Here is a 17,432-nt window from a genome sequence, read left to right on the forward strand (position 1 = left end):
TCTTTCCTATTTATTCTCCTAGTGTGCTCTGTTCTGTGCTGGTCCAATGTTGATTGTTTCCTTCCCTGTTGTACGTGATTTGCTGATTCTGTTCTACAACAGTGGTTAAGTTGTGTGTCTGCCAAGTTCCAGATTCTTGAAGTCTAGTTGAGTGTATAACAATGTCATGTTTTTCCCCACATGGGGAGATTTGAGTTTTGTTTTTGTTTTATTTTTCAATAAATTCTTCATTCCCCGCATTTGGGTCCTCGCCTCCTCTCCATCCACCACCATACCTTGACAATGTGAGGTGTTTGTAATGCAGTGTCTATGCGGAGGACAGTAAATTTGACGTTGTTCTCTTTTATGTCTGTTGTTATCGGTATCAGTCTTAAGCAGGTCGCACACCAGAAGTGCCGCTCAGCGCCGCGACACAGCGCGCACATGATAGTTTAAAGTATCACACACCAGACGCGCACATTCGAATGATATTTAACATGAAACTAATTAGATGGCGCTCTGTGGCGCGGCTAAAAAATGAACTGCGTCCTGAGCCGTGGCCGGGCACCGCCGACTTGCGGCGCCTGTGTGTGTATCCTGATAGAAACCTATGTTTAGAATTCCAAAATGCATGGCGCTGCGTGGCGCTGCGCGGCACGCCGCCAAGCGGCGCTTCTGGTGTGCGACTTGCTTGAGCCGTGGACGGGCGCCGCCGACTTGCGGCGCCGGTGTGTGTATCCTCATAGAAACCTATGTTTAGAATTCTAAAATGCATGGCGCTGTGCGGCGCTTGTGGTGTGCGACCTGCTTTACATAATTTTTTTCTTTTTCTGAAAGTCTTGATAACACCATCATGTAGTTTTTGTTTATTATTTCAGCAAATGGATTGTAAAAAATAATTTGTTGTACTCTCCCATTCACTGCACCCTAAAGCCCAATCCCAACTCTACCCCTTAGCCCTTCCCCTTACCTCTGGTGTCCCAATACTCTTAAGCCTTAAGGCGTAGTGCTAAGGGGAAGGGCTAGATACACCTCAAAACAGAGATTTTTAAGGACCACACTCAAAACCAAGGGGTAAGAAAATTACACCTGCCACAACACTGCCTTTTAAGGGGGAAGGGGTAGGTGTACAAAAATAGAATTAGAATTGGGCCTAAGTTTACCCAACTATGACGACTGTGAAATGTGAAAATGGTCCTTATTTATTTGATACGTGTTTGATCTATACATAAATTTGTATAGAACCTGAATAAATAGCAAATTCATGTTCCTAACAATATTTATTTGTAATATTAAAATGTCACTTTTGATCATTTAATGCATCTGAAAATACAAACAATCTTGCCGACTCCAAACTTCTGAATAGCCAATAAAAAAAGTCACAAATTGACTCAGTGTTGAGATCAGCCTTTAGAAGAGTTTCCTGATGAGATACCATCCCACATTTTAAAACAATAGAAAATCAGAGCTGAAAAATTCTGTGACGGAGACTTGAGCATGTGTGGCCTCTCCAGACGCCGTACGGAGGGAGGGAGGCTGAAAGCGGCCATCAATGTTGGTTTGGAAAACTGTTCCTGTGATGTGTTCAATATGTGTACATTTCCAGCGTTATTGAATGGTGCAGCTGTCTGGCCTGGCCTGGTATGGTGCGGAATAAGAATGGCCTGACCTATGGCACTTCAAATGAAATTGCCTCACAATGAGTGCTGGCCTACATTGATTATACCCTTAGTGTTTACTGCCACACTGCCCACTCTGGCTTTAAACAAGTGGAAGTGCTGGCTCTGGACACTGATAGTTGCTCCTGTTATGATGACCACAGGCGCACACGCACACAAACGCATACAAATGATTGTTTTAATGTTGCTGAAAATTTTACTTTAAGTAACATGAATAGATTATGTTTTCCAAATTAATTCACTTAGAATACAGTTATTTTATATCTGAATACTATTCAATACACAACATTGTTTTTGTAGCTTTGCTAAGCAAAAAAATGAAAATAATACAGATTGTACAGTTTTCAAACATTTGACTAATAGTGCACATAAATACAAAATTAAAATGAGTTGTTTTTTCCCTGCTTGATACAATGTACATGTGAAGTCAGGCTTGGGTCATATTATATTTTACATAAGAATGAAAACAAAGTAGTGAAGCATAAGAATGCATTTCATTCAATGACATGTTATATAGTATGCAGGCTCAGAAAAATGCCTCTAGTACTAACATACTTGCAAAATTCTCATGTGTCCTTTGAAACACAATTCAAAAAAGCCATAGAAAAACAAGGCTAAGCGAGTTGGTTGCTTCAACAAAGTGTTTTTAATTAATTCATTAGGTTTAAGGCTGGTTTATACTTCTGCGTTGAGTAATTGCCATGACCCTCTGCGCCTGCTTTACATGTAGTCATGCATTTATACTTCTGCATGCTGTTTGTGTTGCTCTAAGTAATAACACATCTGAAACACTAGCTGGCAGTAGGTGTTTTTGTTCCTGTTTTGAGTATTTCGTGTTTTTTATTGTTTATTTTTATGAAAGCTACCTTAGTATACAAGTAGCTAAAACTCGCTCTTTGGAGGCGGGAACCGGCGGACGTGTAACAACTTTAAGTACCTTCAGAGGACTTGACAATTGTAAACACTCGCTCCATTAGGTTGCGGCTCTTAGCACCTCCAAACTCATTGCAGCTACCAAACCGACTAATCAAAGAGCTTGTGCTACATGATATGATGTATACTTACATTTTTTGAGAGGTGTGCGTCAGCGTCGGCATCACCCAGGGTGAGGGGTATGCGACTACGCGAAGGCTGCACTGGACCATACAAGTGCGCTTGATGCAGAAGTATAAATCAGCCTTTAGGGTAAGGTTTATTTTATGGCTAACGCTAATAGTTTAATGAAGAAGCCTTTTAACGTTACTTACTGGATGTTTTATTTGAAAATTCTTCAAAATGGTCAAAAACATCATTTAACTTTTTTTTTATTCTTTGTTTATTGGTTTTAATGAACATACAAACAAAAACAAAAAATGGACAAAGACAACCCAGGTAGCAAAGAATTCTGGCCCACATTTGGCATAAAGCTGGCACAGGAGGTATTCACCCAGCATTGGCATACTGCATGTGGGCCAAACATGGCCCTGGTTTGGCAGACGTGGCACTGTCTTTAAGGTGGCCCACAAGAATTGGGCCAGATGGAAAATGTAGTATTTGGCCCAGATGTTTAATTGATATGTGGGCCACGTAAGTTTGCCCTGTCATGACCCACATTTAAAATACATAATTATTTTTGAGTAAATAAAAAAGAAAAAATTCTACTAATCAGGTTGATTTGAGAAAAAGCACCCCCATAGTGTGCTTAAAGCGCAATGCTTCATGGGTTCAATTTAATTGCAATTGTGACACACCATGTTACAAGTTATTATGAGTTATTAACTTGGCTATGACTCGTCCCAAACATGGTCCATGTTTGGCCCTTGTCTGGAAGCCAGACTTGATCCAGTCATAATTCACTGCGGCATGTAGGCCAAGCAAAACCTGAATTTGTGGGCCAGAACTAAGCCAGAGATATTTTGCTATGTGGGAAGGATACCAGTAGACACAAATATAGCAACAAAAGTCATAAAAAATAAACAAGTAAGTAAAAAAAAAAATACAAGCAGAATACAAAATTCATTATAAACGAATAAAGTAGTGCTGGGATTAAGTAAAGCCACACTTATTATGAAAATACGTCTGAGGTAGTCAGAGGTTCGTTAGAGGTATCCATATTTTTTGAAAGACTTTCTTTTTGGCTGTGAAGTCCTGTACTGCTTTCCAGAAAACTTTTAGCTTCCCAAAAAACATGTATGATTGATCCTGAATAGGTTTTACATTTGTGAAACTGGGATGATACATTGGAGTACATTTTGCTCAAACAAAGTAGGGTCAGATAAAAAACATAATATACTTTTTACAATAATGTCACTAGAGGCATGAGTGTTTTCTTAAATCTGGTTGTATGTATACTGTATGCATTTTTGTAAAGACTGGATCTCATCCTCATTTTTATCTACATATACTGTAAAAAATGGGGTTCCACACAATCCCTTCATGTTGTCCCAACACAAATCGATTAAGTTAACTGAATCATTTTTACAGATTTAATTGGATTGAACATAAAACAATTAAGTTGTCACAATTGTTTTAAAGAATTTTAAAAAATTTAAGAATTGTGTTGTTTCAACCTATTTTAAATAAGTAGTTTGAACAAGCAGCCTTTTATTGAGTGCATGCTCGAGATGTTCAGCCAATAAAATGGACTGGAGAGTTGGCAAATTAGACCCAATAGTATCTGGATGCAGCCTTTATGATGCAAGCTGAGATTGCATCACTCAGCGATACAATGTCAGACACAACACACTCACAATGAAGTGAGTGACGTCACTGTGTGGGATAGGATTAGGGGTGGGGTTAGGTGAGCGCATTTAAAGCACTGGATGCAGCTCAGATTGCATTGCACCAAGTCTGCATCCAGACCCCTCTCATCAGACCACACATCACTTTTCAGATTTTAGAGATTTGTAAAAATTGTTACATTTTAGGAAGCCGGTGCAGACATGAGCACCAATAATTTACAGCTTGTGGAAAGTATTTTTTTGCAACCTTAAACTGCATAAACACATTGCATTACACCAACCAAATACACAAAATAGTGTTCTTTGTAGCAACATCAAATGAGACCTTTAAATTCAGTACATCATCTCACCTGACTAAGGTCTATTGACATACCGCCTGTTTACTAAAGTCTATTCCCAAGTATTTATTTTTTTCCTAAAATACGTTCAGAAAATGCAGCTCTTGAATTAAACTGCAACCAAAAAACACGCAATAACTCTGGAAAGAATCAAAAACAGTCAAGCTTCAACAAAAGAATTTCATCAGAGGTCCATGTCAATCACGCGTGATGAAAACAGTGCACTTTATGTTATTTTTCAAGTGGCCGTGGTCAGGGTCCAGTAAGCCCATATTAGTATTGGTATGGCAGATGGAGGCGAGTGTGACTGCAGTCATTTTGTATCACCATCTCTCTCTCTCTTCCTCTTTGCTCTCTTTGGATGTCAGCTGACTTGGGGCAGGCAGACACAATGGATGTGTTGGGGGCAGCCAGGCTGAAGAGATGCTAAGAAAAGCTGATAAATGGCAGCTTGAACCTCTCCAGCGGCACCCATGCAGCACTTGGGTTCACAGCAGGAGAACACAGCAGCCTGAACGGACACCCTGTCGCTTTAGCTTATCCTGTAGAGAGAGAGAGAGAGAGAGAGAGAGAAAACAGAGAGAAAGAGAGAGCCATGTGATTTTTAGCTCCACACTGACACCCGCCATTTACAGCCACACATGCAAGAATGCACACAGAACACACGTCCACACATCACTCCACATCACACAGTCTGTTGTCTGTCTGATCCTCACCAAAGCTGTGGCTCAATAAAAGGGGACTTATTGAATTTAGCTCTACATAATCAGTCTCGTCAAAGCCAGGTCTAAATCAAGGACACATATTATTTTGGCCTTTTTTTGTGCTGGGATAGATTATCTCAGTTTAACTGAAACAATGAGAGACTTTTTTTTTCAGATCTCAGAGTATATGTATGTTGATTCGATTTTTTTTATTTTTAAATGCAGATCGCCCAAACAATTTGTTTTGGTGGTCACAAGGTAGTCTGCAATATGTTTTAAATATTTTCAAAAATATTTTAAAATCAAGCAATTTTCTTAAAACTATTTATTAGAGAGTGTTTAATTTTTGTATTTTTTATTTACTGAATTCACTTATTATTACTGTATGATTTTCTAAAGGCTGATCAGAAATCATAGGATTTTTTAAACTTTTTTATGATAATTGGTTATTTGATTACCATAATAAACTAAACCTTTACATAAATTAGATTTAAAAAGAGCCCCTATTATGGGTTTTTGAAAATGATCTTCCATGCAGTGTGTAACACAGCTATAAGTGAATGAAAACATCGAGCTGAGGTTTAAATCTGAAAGTGCGCCGTGTTTAAATCTACTGATTCTTTAACGAAATAGTTGACTAAGATTAATGATAATAAGATAAATGAATCGAGTTGGGTTCAGATCTTTTGCTTGAACGCATCAACGTCGATATGGTACCATATCACCAAATATTTTGTACCGCATCCGGTGAAATGTGAACGCATTTTCCCTTCAGACACTAGCGGAATGCGGGGTATCACTGGACTGATCATGACGTGAAGATGACGATCACTGACAGATAGAGATTCGGCTGCGGCAAATAAAAGGTTAAAGTTAATTTTCACAACAATACCACAGTATAGCCAACCTAGTGCTGTGTTTGTTCTTGTCATATTTTTGATACAATAACCTACGCTGCAATGTGAGATTTGCAAGCCGTGTGCTATAAGTGCAAGGAGCAACAGAGACTGTTATGTATGGGACTTTATCAGACTTTGACAGGTATTTTGTCAGTCACTGTTACACTTCATATGGACCAGTTTCTTCCTTTTCCAGATCATAACATGTAAGTATTGTTGCCTCGTTTTATGTAGTTTGCAAAATATCTGTTTAATTTTGTGTTATAAGTTGTAAGGCCGCCACGTAGCTTGTAATTCCTTATTTATTATCAATGCTTGTACTGTATCTCTCAGGTTAAACCTTCATAGGGATATTCACATATTGCATCCAAAACCACGTTGATAACGTGACTTGTGCTTCTTTCTTTTAACGATTTAATACTGAATGTGTGTCGTTGTTATTACTTAGGGTTAGGTTTAAGAGTAGAGTAATATGCTGGCGTTTAACTGCATTTCTGCATTGTGCTCTCACATACTCTTTGTGCTACTTCGTAGCCGTGGTGGGCATTTCTCTCCAACTCGTGCTAAACGCAGTCGACCAATCACAATAGACTGTGTCATCGGTCCAATCAGCGCAGATTAGCATCGCACTAAGAAGAAGTTTGGGGGAAAAAATTGCTGAATGAATCATATGGGAGCCGTTGGGATAATTAGGTAAAAATAAATGCATATTAAAAGACAATGAAAGTGTTTTCTGACCTTGCATGCATATCAGCCTGTTGTTGGATACCTCCCCAAACCAAAAGAAGACCTTTTATAATGCAAAATAGGGGCTCTTTAAGGTTTAGGAAATAAAACTCATCTGTGAATTTAATGTTATTTTCATCTCTTTTAGCTTGCAATGTACATTTTATGTCTTACATTTTTTACATGTACTTACAGTATTATATTTATATTGTCACTATAAGTTTGCTCACTTGGGTGTGGAGACCATGATTAAAAAACTGATTTAAAGAAATAAAAAAAATTCAAATATTACTTTTAGATAACATTTGCTTTGGCTTTAGGAAATATTAATACAGTTATTTCATTTGGAAACAAGATGAAAAGGGACCTGTTGTGCCTCTTATAAAAAATGTAAAAATTAGTCTCAAAAGTGTGTATGTGATGTTTCAGCTCAAAATTTTCTATAAATAATGTTTTTTTTTACTTTTTGAAACGGTCCCTTTTAAGGCTTTGATCCTGATTGTGCCATTTTGGTGCTTTAAATTCAAATGAGATTGTGATGCCAGGCCTCTTTTCAAAAGAGGGAGGAGTTACAAATGCCTATGTGTCAGCATAGTGGCGAATACAAAAAACAAGTACAACGTCCTTTGCTAAAGAGGCAGAGAATGTCAATCAAAGTGCTTCTGCAGAGTTTGTTTTCTAAAGTGTGGTCATAAAAACAAAATAAATTAATACATTTTTATTTTTAGAAGCGTGTTATATTCACAGACTATTACCACACGACATGCGTTTAAACCCCTTATAAAATGTATCTTTGCATAACAGGTCCTCTTTAAGGTATACTGATTAATTATGAATATAATATAAAAATGAATAAAAGGTCATTTTATTTGAAGCAATGTTGAGGCGAGTCATATTTTAATTGAGTGTAAGTTAGTAGTAAATAGGGTGAATAATCTTCAGATATTCCACATGTAATGGCATTACATGATGCTTTGCTAAAGCTATAGAACGTCCAGGCTTAGATTGTTTCACTGTGACGAAATGTCCCAGTTGGAATGTTTGTGTTTTGTTCCACTGGTGATTAATGTAAAATATTAATATCAAATAAAATATTTTGCTGGCGCAACACCAAGTTGTAATATAAACTACACATAAAAGTTTCTACTAATAGCACCTTCATATAATAAGCACAAGCTAAATAACATCCTTAAGACATGCTAATTTTGCATAATTGATCTTGCGCTAATCAAAGGGCTTCATGTCGAGTCAGGCCCCACATGCACAGACAAAGACTAGAAGACTTAATATTTCGCACACATCTTCAGGGTTTGCTCTCTGCCCGACAATAATTAGCATGTCATCTGTAAGCACAACAGACAGTGTCACACAACAGACACACTCTACCAAAGTGACAACATGACAAAGAAACACAATAAAAGCTGATCGAGCATCACGGTACGTCAAAAGAGATTTAATACCAGTACGACGACGAAAACAGGAAGTCCACATATGGCCATAAATGACACATACATAGACAAGTGAAGAAAAAAAAAAAAAGCGAGGTGAGTGCCAGTCGCATGAAGAATGAAGTCACCTGGCTTTTCCCGAGCTTTGAAGGTCAAGGAGAAGCTCCTGCATATTCATGGCTCAGATCGGCACAGGATCGATGGGTTTTAATTGTTTTTTCCTGGCCAGGGAAGGAAGTGCCAGCAGCCATCGATCGCCTGGAGACGAGGCCACTTACATGTCAGCCGCGCGTCGCCCAGCTGTGTGCCAGACAACAGGGAAATGTGACAAGACACTGTGACGGCATGAAACAGAACAGCCATGTTTGCTTGTTGTAAGGCGCTGTGTGTATGTGTGTGTGTGTGCGTGTGTATGTGTATGTGTATGTGTGTAAATGTGCTCGCCACCCTAATCTGGTGTCATGAAGGTGATGGAGGAGAGAGACAGGATGGGTGCATTATGGAGTGTGTCTGGTTCATTATGTGGTGTGTGTGTGGCAGTGTATTATCGTACTCAGTCGCTATGATGGCCAAATGCACCTCACTTGGTTGGGAGCTTCTGGAAACTTTTTGTTTGTGGTGAGCAAGGGAATATATTTAGTTTTCAGTTAATGGTAAGCATAAGCATTTATCGCCAGCTAAGTAGCTGCAAAATACAGAATTATTCACTGTTACAGTCTCTCCAAATTACAATGAAAACATTTGTTTTAGACCCTTACAGTGGTTGTTCTTTGAAAAGATTTAAGATTAGCTTTAAGACAGATACATTTACAGACAAAATGTGTTGTTTACTTTTTATTGCTCATTTAAATTCTGTAAAAAATTGTATGTGCATTAAAAATGATGGACTGTATATGTTAGGGGGTCAAAAAGTCACAAAATTCAGATTTACAAAGTTATACATAATGTTTTATGTTCATACATAAATTGTGAATGTTGGATTTAATGTTTTAAATAAATGTAAAAAGTGTGTAAATAGGTTGTAATATAAAAATAATGAAATACAAAAAAACTTAAGCTCTGGCCAGATCACATGATTCTGCCATGATTTCGGCATGATTTCCTTAACATAGGGTATCGTGGGAAGTTGTAAACGACAAATGGGCTTCGTGACACAAGATTCAATCGTTTCTTTTTGTGTAATGTGGCATAATTCACAACAACCGATACACACGCCTCACAACCGACGCCCTCACAACACCGTCACAGAAAGTCTAGCATGTTTAAATTTTACCCAATCTTCACAACGAGTTCCGTCACATGGTTGACACTGAGCAATAGGAGCTCATGATTTCTCAGTTATATCAGTTATATAATCAAAAAACAGGCTGCATATTTTTTTGTGGGTGGGTCTCGGGTGAATAAGGTCAATCATTGGTTATGCAAACTTTAAACTCCTTCTCTAAAATATTAAAAGGTTTTAAGCTATTTTATTTGACAGAGTTACACAAATATGCAGACTTCTCCTTTCTCACAAGGAGTTTCTGGGTTCTCTTGGCCTTTCGACCAAGTTCGTTCTTCCAAGGTAATCTGGAAACACGTCTTGATATTCAAATTACTTGATTAAACTAATTAAATTGAAACTCACTGTCAATGGATGATTTTGTTATTGACAATAAAAACAGTTTATTAAATATTAAACAGTTTACCAAACGAAATTTGTTTTAAAATTTTTTTTTTTTCAAGAAAAATAGGCAAATAATAATTATTTTTTTTAATTATTTTTGGAAAATAAGGATTTAATTAAGGCTTCACTGTAATTGTTTTATCGCAAACCTCTATTTGCTATTTTTTTATATTTAATTATTTTGTCTTAAGCATCTGATTTTTCTTGGTGTGCTTTCGTTTTCTCCATCTCACTCGCGGCAAGTTTAGGCGAGGGAGTGTTTAAAAAGCAACCCATGGCTAGAATATATATATATATATATACATATATATATATATATATATATATATATATATATATATATATATATATATATATATATATATATATATATATATATATATATAGAGAGAGAGAGAGAGAGAGAGAGAGAGAGAGAGAGAGAGATTTAAAAGAAAATATCTTAATATTAAGAAGGAAATCTATGTTTGATCCTGTAAATGTCATAACGAATGCCCTTAAATAATGTAGCCTAGTTGTCAGCAAACATCAGTGTTTATTGAGATTGAAATAAGAAATAAAAAATTTTGAAATTAAGATAAAAAATATTGTTATAATAAAATTGCATAATCTGTCATAGTGACTTTCATAACCGACAATAAAAATCGTGTGATTTGACTGGGGTTTTTTTTTTAAATGCCCATGCTTACAAATGGTTAAAGATGGTTTGAAAGATAGTGGCAAAGTATTATTAGTATATTGATCCCCTAATAGAGTGTTAATTAGGTCATCAAATGATTTTAGCTCTAAATAGACCTTATTTTTATTTTATTTTATTTTTTGCAGTGTAAACTTTTGTTACATTTAATGACCTTGTAGTAATTGTCCCTTCCAACTCATGGTAACATGATTCATTTTTGTACAGGGAAAAAAATGCTGTATTGCACTTTTGCTGCTTGGAAAAAAATATTTTCAATAATCTTTGACCAATATGCAGAATAGATTAGAGCAGAATAGAATAGAATAGAATAGAATAGAATAGAATAGAATAGAATAGAATGTGTTTGGAGAAATGTAGTGCAGCTTTAAACTGAACCTTTTTAAAAACCTAAAACAGTAAGGTTTGTCAAAAAAACTAACTGAACCTTTTTAAAAACCTAAAACAGTAAGGTTTGTCAAAAAACAAAACAAACAAACAACAACAACAAAAACTTTGCAGCAGTAAACAAACTCAAAGCAGTTTAAATGAAAAGCTCTATTTATAGATGTTGGGAAATATTGTAGGCAGTGGCTTTATTCAACTGTGGGTCTTGTAGAGCCACTGCTATTTGGCATAAAGTAACAACTGTAATCTGTAGAACACTGCTCTCATTTTGTCAGGGTAAAGGTTGGCCATAAACTTACAGTGCATCAATCCGATGCCTACCCAGAGCCTGGTCTCAATCAGGTCTAGGTGAGAAGGGAAATGCAATGTTTCGTTTGCTGTCAGGGGTTGTAGAGAACTTTTGGGAAGAAGTAAAATCCAAAGTAGATGGCAAATTTTCTCCTGTGCGTTACATTGAGCCTTTTGTGGCCTACTCTTACACATATTCTTTTGCTTGACATTTTGATTGATCATAAATACTTAATTACAAGCTAAAATGTTCTGAAACAAACGTACAAACTTGAAAACGTTTTCATTTTTTTCTCTGGCTCAGTTCCTTACTTATCAGCAGTCACCACAGCAGAATGAACCGCCAACTATTTCGGCATATGTTTCACACAGCGGATGCCCCTCCAAACAAAATCTCATGTTGTGACCACAAAAGAAGATATTGTGGAAGACAATAGGTATTTTTTATCATTGTTTTGATCAACATCTTTTGTGATCAACAGGGGGAAGAAACTCAAACGAGTTTGGAACAACAAGAGGGTGAGTAATTGGTGACGAAATTTGTATTTTTTGGGTAAACTATCCCTCAAAGTCTAAGTCAAAGTAAACCAGAAGTTGCTGAGAATTAAATTTTGGTATGTTGACATACTTCCAACTGAAACAAGTTTTCTTTTGCGCATCATTCCCTCATAGCAACTTAACGGTAAGGCAGGAATAGTTAAGATTAATACGCTGTTGCTATGGAAGTGGGGCGACATGGTGGCTCAGTGGTTAGCACTGTCGCTCAAAGCAAAGAAGGTTGCTGGTTTGAGTCAAAGCTGGGTCAGTTGGCATTTCTTTGTGCAGTTTGTATGTTCTCCCCGTGTTGGTGTGTGTTCCTCCGGGTACTCCGGTTTCCCGGAGACAGGCGGTATAGGTGAATTGGCCGTAGCGTATGTTTGTAAATAAGGTTGTTTGTTTGTTTCCCAGTACTGGGTTGCAGCTGGAGGGCTGTGTAAAACATATGCTAGATAAGTTGGTGGTCCATCCCGCTGTGGCGACCCCTGATGAATAAAGAGACTACGTCGAAGGAAAATGAATGAATGAATGCTATGGCAACCCTCAGGTTGATATCAACTGAAGGACTGGCACATTATGGAAGCAAATGGTCAGACTTTTATTGAAGTTTACCAAAGATTTTTATTAAGGTTTACCAAACAATTTTTTTTCAGTGGATTAACTTGCAAAGATTATTTATTCACCTTAAAAATAACAATGTGAGCTAGCAAAATAAAAATTGTAAATTTTGATTTAACACAAACTTTAAACCCTGTTATGGAAAAAAATATATATTGTTGCGCAAATAAATGACCAAGGATGTTTTAGTTTTTCTTTGAAAATAACCCCTAAGTTGTAATGTATTTTGATATGTACTTTAATTTTTTTTATCAAAAACTAACAAAATATCAAAAAAAATGATGCTGTGCTTTTTTTTTTTAACATAAATGGCTTTAGTTTATTACACTGCAAAATTTCAATTGAGAACTGACATATTAATAAGAGATGTTAACTATGGTGTCTATACAGGAGTTTTACAAGGAAGAATTTTATAATCGTTACTTTTTTCTCTTTACACAAATGAACTTAAGATTCAGGATTTAGGTTTTAATTTGTTTGTATATGAAGATGATATGGCACTTGTTGGCCAGTTGACTAAAACAGTAACAGAAGGAGATACCGTGTACTATAATTATATAAATTTGCTTCAAAATTGGAGTAAAAGGAATTTACTGGAGATAAAATTTAATAAAACCAAGGAGATGATAATTAAAAGAAATAAATTAATTCTTAATCAAGGATTGAAATCTCTGGTCCTTGAGGGACATGGAATAGAGACAGTGGGATGTCTTAAATTTTTAGGAACATTTCTTGACAGTAGATTGACATTTGCTGCAAATGCAGAGTACATTTTTTTTTAAATAAAAAGCAATGCAGAGATTTTATCTCATTAGGAGGTTACAACAATTTGATGTGAGTCAAGATGTTCTGGAGATGGTATACAAGAACTTGGTTGAACGTGTTGTGAGTATTAACACGATTGCATGGTATGAACTGTTGGGAATTAAGGAAAAGCAAAACTGTGTTGAGTAGTAAAAATCGCCAGTGCAAGTGTAGGTAAAGCACAAAGACAACCCAATGAAAATTAAACAAAGCACACGTGATTATTAAAGATTGTTCCCATCCTTTAAATATAAAATTTCAGCTCTTACTATCAAAAAGATGTTTTAGGCAACCTCAAATAAAGAAAAATGTGTATCAAATGTCCTTTGTTCCGACTGCCATTAGAATTTGAAATACTGGGATCTAAGTATGTGTAGGGTTTTAAATTTGTGTTGCCTGTTTTTCTGTGATGTGTGTAATGCGTACACTGATGTGGTTGTGTTAGGAAGCCAAAGATAAATTTCCACTTGTGGACAATAAAGACAGTAAAAAAAGTAAAGTAAATATTTCCAGTCTTTTAAACTAGTGTAAGGACAGTAAGGCTACGACTTAGTCAAGTGTTCCATCAGGTCATCCTCAGTTGGTTTTGTTTAAGATTACAGTGAGAGATTCTCCTTTCTTCTGTCTAAATGTGTTAAAATTACCCAATGACTTAAAATTTTCAAAAGGCAGCTGCTCCAGGGAAATGACCTTTTGTAGTACATCCTTATTTGATAATGTCCTCTTGTATCCCCCCCCCCCCCCCCCCTTTCTCTTATTTCTCGTCTCACTACCAGCTCTCACAATCCCGCTCCACCCGAGAAAGTGATAATCAGCACTTACTGAAGCAAGGCAGAAAAACATTAAAGTCAAGAGAGGAGCAGGAGATTGCTGGAACTACTGAGGAATAACACACCAGGCCGCGGTGCTGCTGTCAAATCACAGCAGATTTTCACTAATAGATTCTCCCCCAGACACTCAATACCGTTCAAAGGCGATCCTCCTTTATCCCAAAGCATCAAATATTTAAACACTCGTATTAGTGCTGGTGTCATCTCCTCAACCTGGAGCTTATGGCACCAATCTCTTTAGCACCTTTTCTCGCTCGCGCTCTCTTTTTCTTCTTCCCATTCCCCTTATGATATCCACAATGTTATCTCCGGCAGCCTCCACATATCCTTCTTATCATTTTATATTTGCAATACTTAAATCGTTTCTCCCCCCACACCTTCCTCCTCTTTCCTTTTTTTTTTGGGGGGGGGGGGGGGGGGGGGGGGGGGCTATGCCTTTTTCCCCCCTTACCTTCTCCTTTCTTTTCATTCTTTTTGTCAGTGACTGGGCCTTTCAATTTTGGAGGCGAGGCTTACAGATTGCTGGGGAAAAAGAGAGCCGGCGGGAGAAGGGAGGGTGACGAAGGGAGAGAAAAGCCAGGGCGACAGCGCCGCGCTTGACTGATGCCTTTCAAGAGGGGCAGTCTAGCTTGTCAAATCGCTGGCTGCAGGAAAAAAAATGAATTGGCATATCTATTCGGCTTACCGCGAGATGTCATGCAACACAGTTTCATATTCCTCGATAAGACGCAATAAAGCAATTGTCAGAGAGAGTGCCGGTGAGAGCGCCTCTTTTTTAACACTCAGATTCTGTTTGCTCGTGCAGGAGAAGGGGAAGGATGAGAAGAATCGACCAGAGGAGGGAAAAGTGCTAGCGGTGACACTTCTGTGTGTGTGTGTGTGTGTGTTTAGATGTGGCCGTCCGGTGAGGACAGAATGCCCTCTTTTGTTAGCTTTGATGAATTTTTGAACTGCCGTGTAGTTTGCCGACAGTTTGAGGCTTTGCTGTCTGGCAGGATCTCTGCGGTAGGGGAGGTAATGGACACACTCGCCTCTACGGCCAGATATGGGGAAAAGATGGCCACCAATGATTAAGAGGGTTGGTTGTCAACATCAACTCGAACTCATCCCTACGACTAAACAATTTTATCCAAATGATCCTTTTAGTATGTAGGCCTTAGTTTCATTTCATATCCAGGAATGCATTCGGTGTCTTTTGATGATCCAGAGGATTCCCTCTACATGTGTTTGCTTTAAAGACCAGTCATGGAGGCGGTTTCCCCCAGCTGCTGATTTGACAGCGCTCGGCTGACATCATCTTGGTCGCATTCACCTGGAACAAGTTGGACAAACTTTCGCTATTTACATGTGTCCGGATTTGGACACCCGGCATCCTCTTTGGCACATATTGCGGTAACAAAATACATATTTACATGCAGGGATGAGAGCGGGAAATGATAATGCCTGGCTGTACCCGTCGGCTGCCCGGCTTGTCTGGTTTCCTGTGCCACGCGGTGGTGTCAGGAGCTGCCACACGGTGAAGGCCCGTGTGTCTTTTCCCCCAGGGGGATGGCTTGTTTTCTCCCAGATTGGGGAAAGAGGTGGCAGGCCTGCTGCATTGTGACTGGGCGTCCCTGCCAACAGGGCATAATGCTCATCATGGCCCCGCCACGTCACTCACAACTAATAATGAGTCTCTCTCTCTCTCTTGCTCCATCTCTCGTCACGCTCATCTCTTCCTTGACACTCTTCCGCTTTCCTAATTTGTATGCCGTTTCTATCTTTGCCATCCTTCTTCGCTGTTAGCCTCTTCTTCTCTGTCTCCATCAGAGTTTTTTCCCGTCCGTTCTCACCAAAAACTATTTCCCTGCTGCTTCTTTCTCTCTGTCTCTTTGTTGCTGCACCATTAGTTTAGTGTCCAGCCAAGTGTGACAGGCTGCAGTAATGCATGTGTATGTGTATGTGTGGAGGAGCTTTTCCATTAGCGCATCTAATGTTCTGACAAGCTGGCACAGCCTCCCAAAACATTCATACACTGATCGTTGTCCCCCCAAATCACATGGCGCGGACCTCGAGCCAGGGAAACGGCAGCATAATCAGCCTGGTCCATGCGCTGTCACTCGCGGCTCCAGTACAGCAGCCGTGTCTTTGATGGGCCTGCCGAATGCCGCCAGACACGCCGTGCTCCCGCTCGCTTTTATTGCTCGCTGATGGGGAAGGGCCAGTGTATGATGGATTGGCCATTTTGACCGGACTGTGAAAGACTGAGCTATGAGTGTCTATTTGTCATAAGCGTCACCTCTCTTTGTCTTCCCTGCTGTCGCTTGCTTTTTAAAAGCCACAGAAACCTTCAGATGATGTCAAGCAGTGTTAAGCATCTTAATATTATTTGCTGTTATTAAAAGCTGGCTGCATTATCGTTACTTTTGTATAGTTTATTTTTTTGTTTTCATGTATGCTTAACCCAAATCATCATTTACTATTTTTTTTCTTTGGAACACAAAATAAAGCATTAAGGCAGTTACACTAGACTTTGTGCCCCATTGACTTCCATTTATATGTATGTGAACATGCCAGACTGAAAACATCAGCTCCTGTGACAATGGTCACACGGTTTTCAAAGAGCAAGTTTGGTAAACTCTGCGAATTTACGTCATGTGAATGCGTGAGACCAACAGAGGTTCAAAACATGACCGTTCTGTATGGAGATGGAGCTATCGCTGGTTTTATTTGTGTCTTATCATCTTATTTTATTCTGCTTGTTTTCAAAGCACCGTCCAAACAAAAGTTTAAACAAAAGTGTGACCACAGACTTAAGAGTTTCAGTGTTTTTCATACAGTGAAAGTCTGAGGTGTCTAATGTTGCTTTGAACCTCATAGAGCAAAACAACACGTTTGAACCTTTTCATGAAAGTTAAAACAAAAGTAATGCTTGTACATACAGTTGAAATCAGAATTATTAGATGATTATTATTATTTTTTTTTATTTTTTTAAATATTTCCCAAATTATGGTTAACAGAGCAAGGCAATTTTCACAGTATGTCTGATAATATTTTTTCTTCAGGAGAAAGTCTCATTTGTTTTCTTTTGGGTAGAATAAAAGCAGTTATTAATTTTTAAATACCATTTTAA

General features: G+C 38.1%; 1 protein-coding gene across 23 annotated transcripts in view; it reads left to right on the forward strand.

The window, feature by feature from the left end:
- Positions 1-17,432, forward strand: part of rnf220a (ring finger protein 220a) — a 352,070-nt gene that overhangs the window by 103,706 nt on the left and 230,932 nt on the right. For 4 of the 23 annotated variants that reach the window (XM_073918754.1, XM_073918671.1, XM_073918706.1 and 1 more), the window contains exon 3: positions 12,014-12,050. The exons of 18 other annotated variants lie outside the window; for them this stretch is intronic. The gene's annotated coding sequence lies outside the window, so the exon portion shown is untranslated. Of the gene's footprint in view, positions 1-12,013; positions 12,055-17,432 lie in introns of all 23 variants that reach the window. One more of the 23 variants, XM_073918763.1, reaches the window with a different exon arrangement.

The sequence above is a fragment of the Danio rerio genome, chromosome 2 (genome assembly GCF_049306965.1).
Source record: "Danio rerio strain Tuebingen ecotype United States chromosome 2, GRCz12tu, whole genome shotgun sequence".
Classification (NCBI taxonomy): domain Eukaryota; kingdom Metazoa; phylum Chordata; class Actinopteri; order Cypriniformes; family Danionidae; genus Danio; species Danio rerio.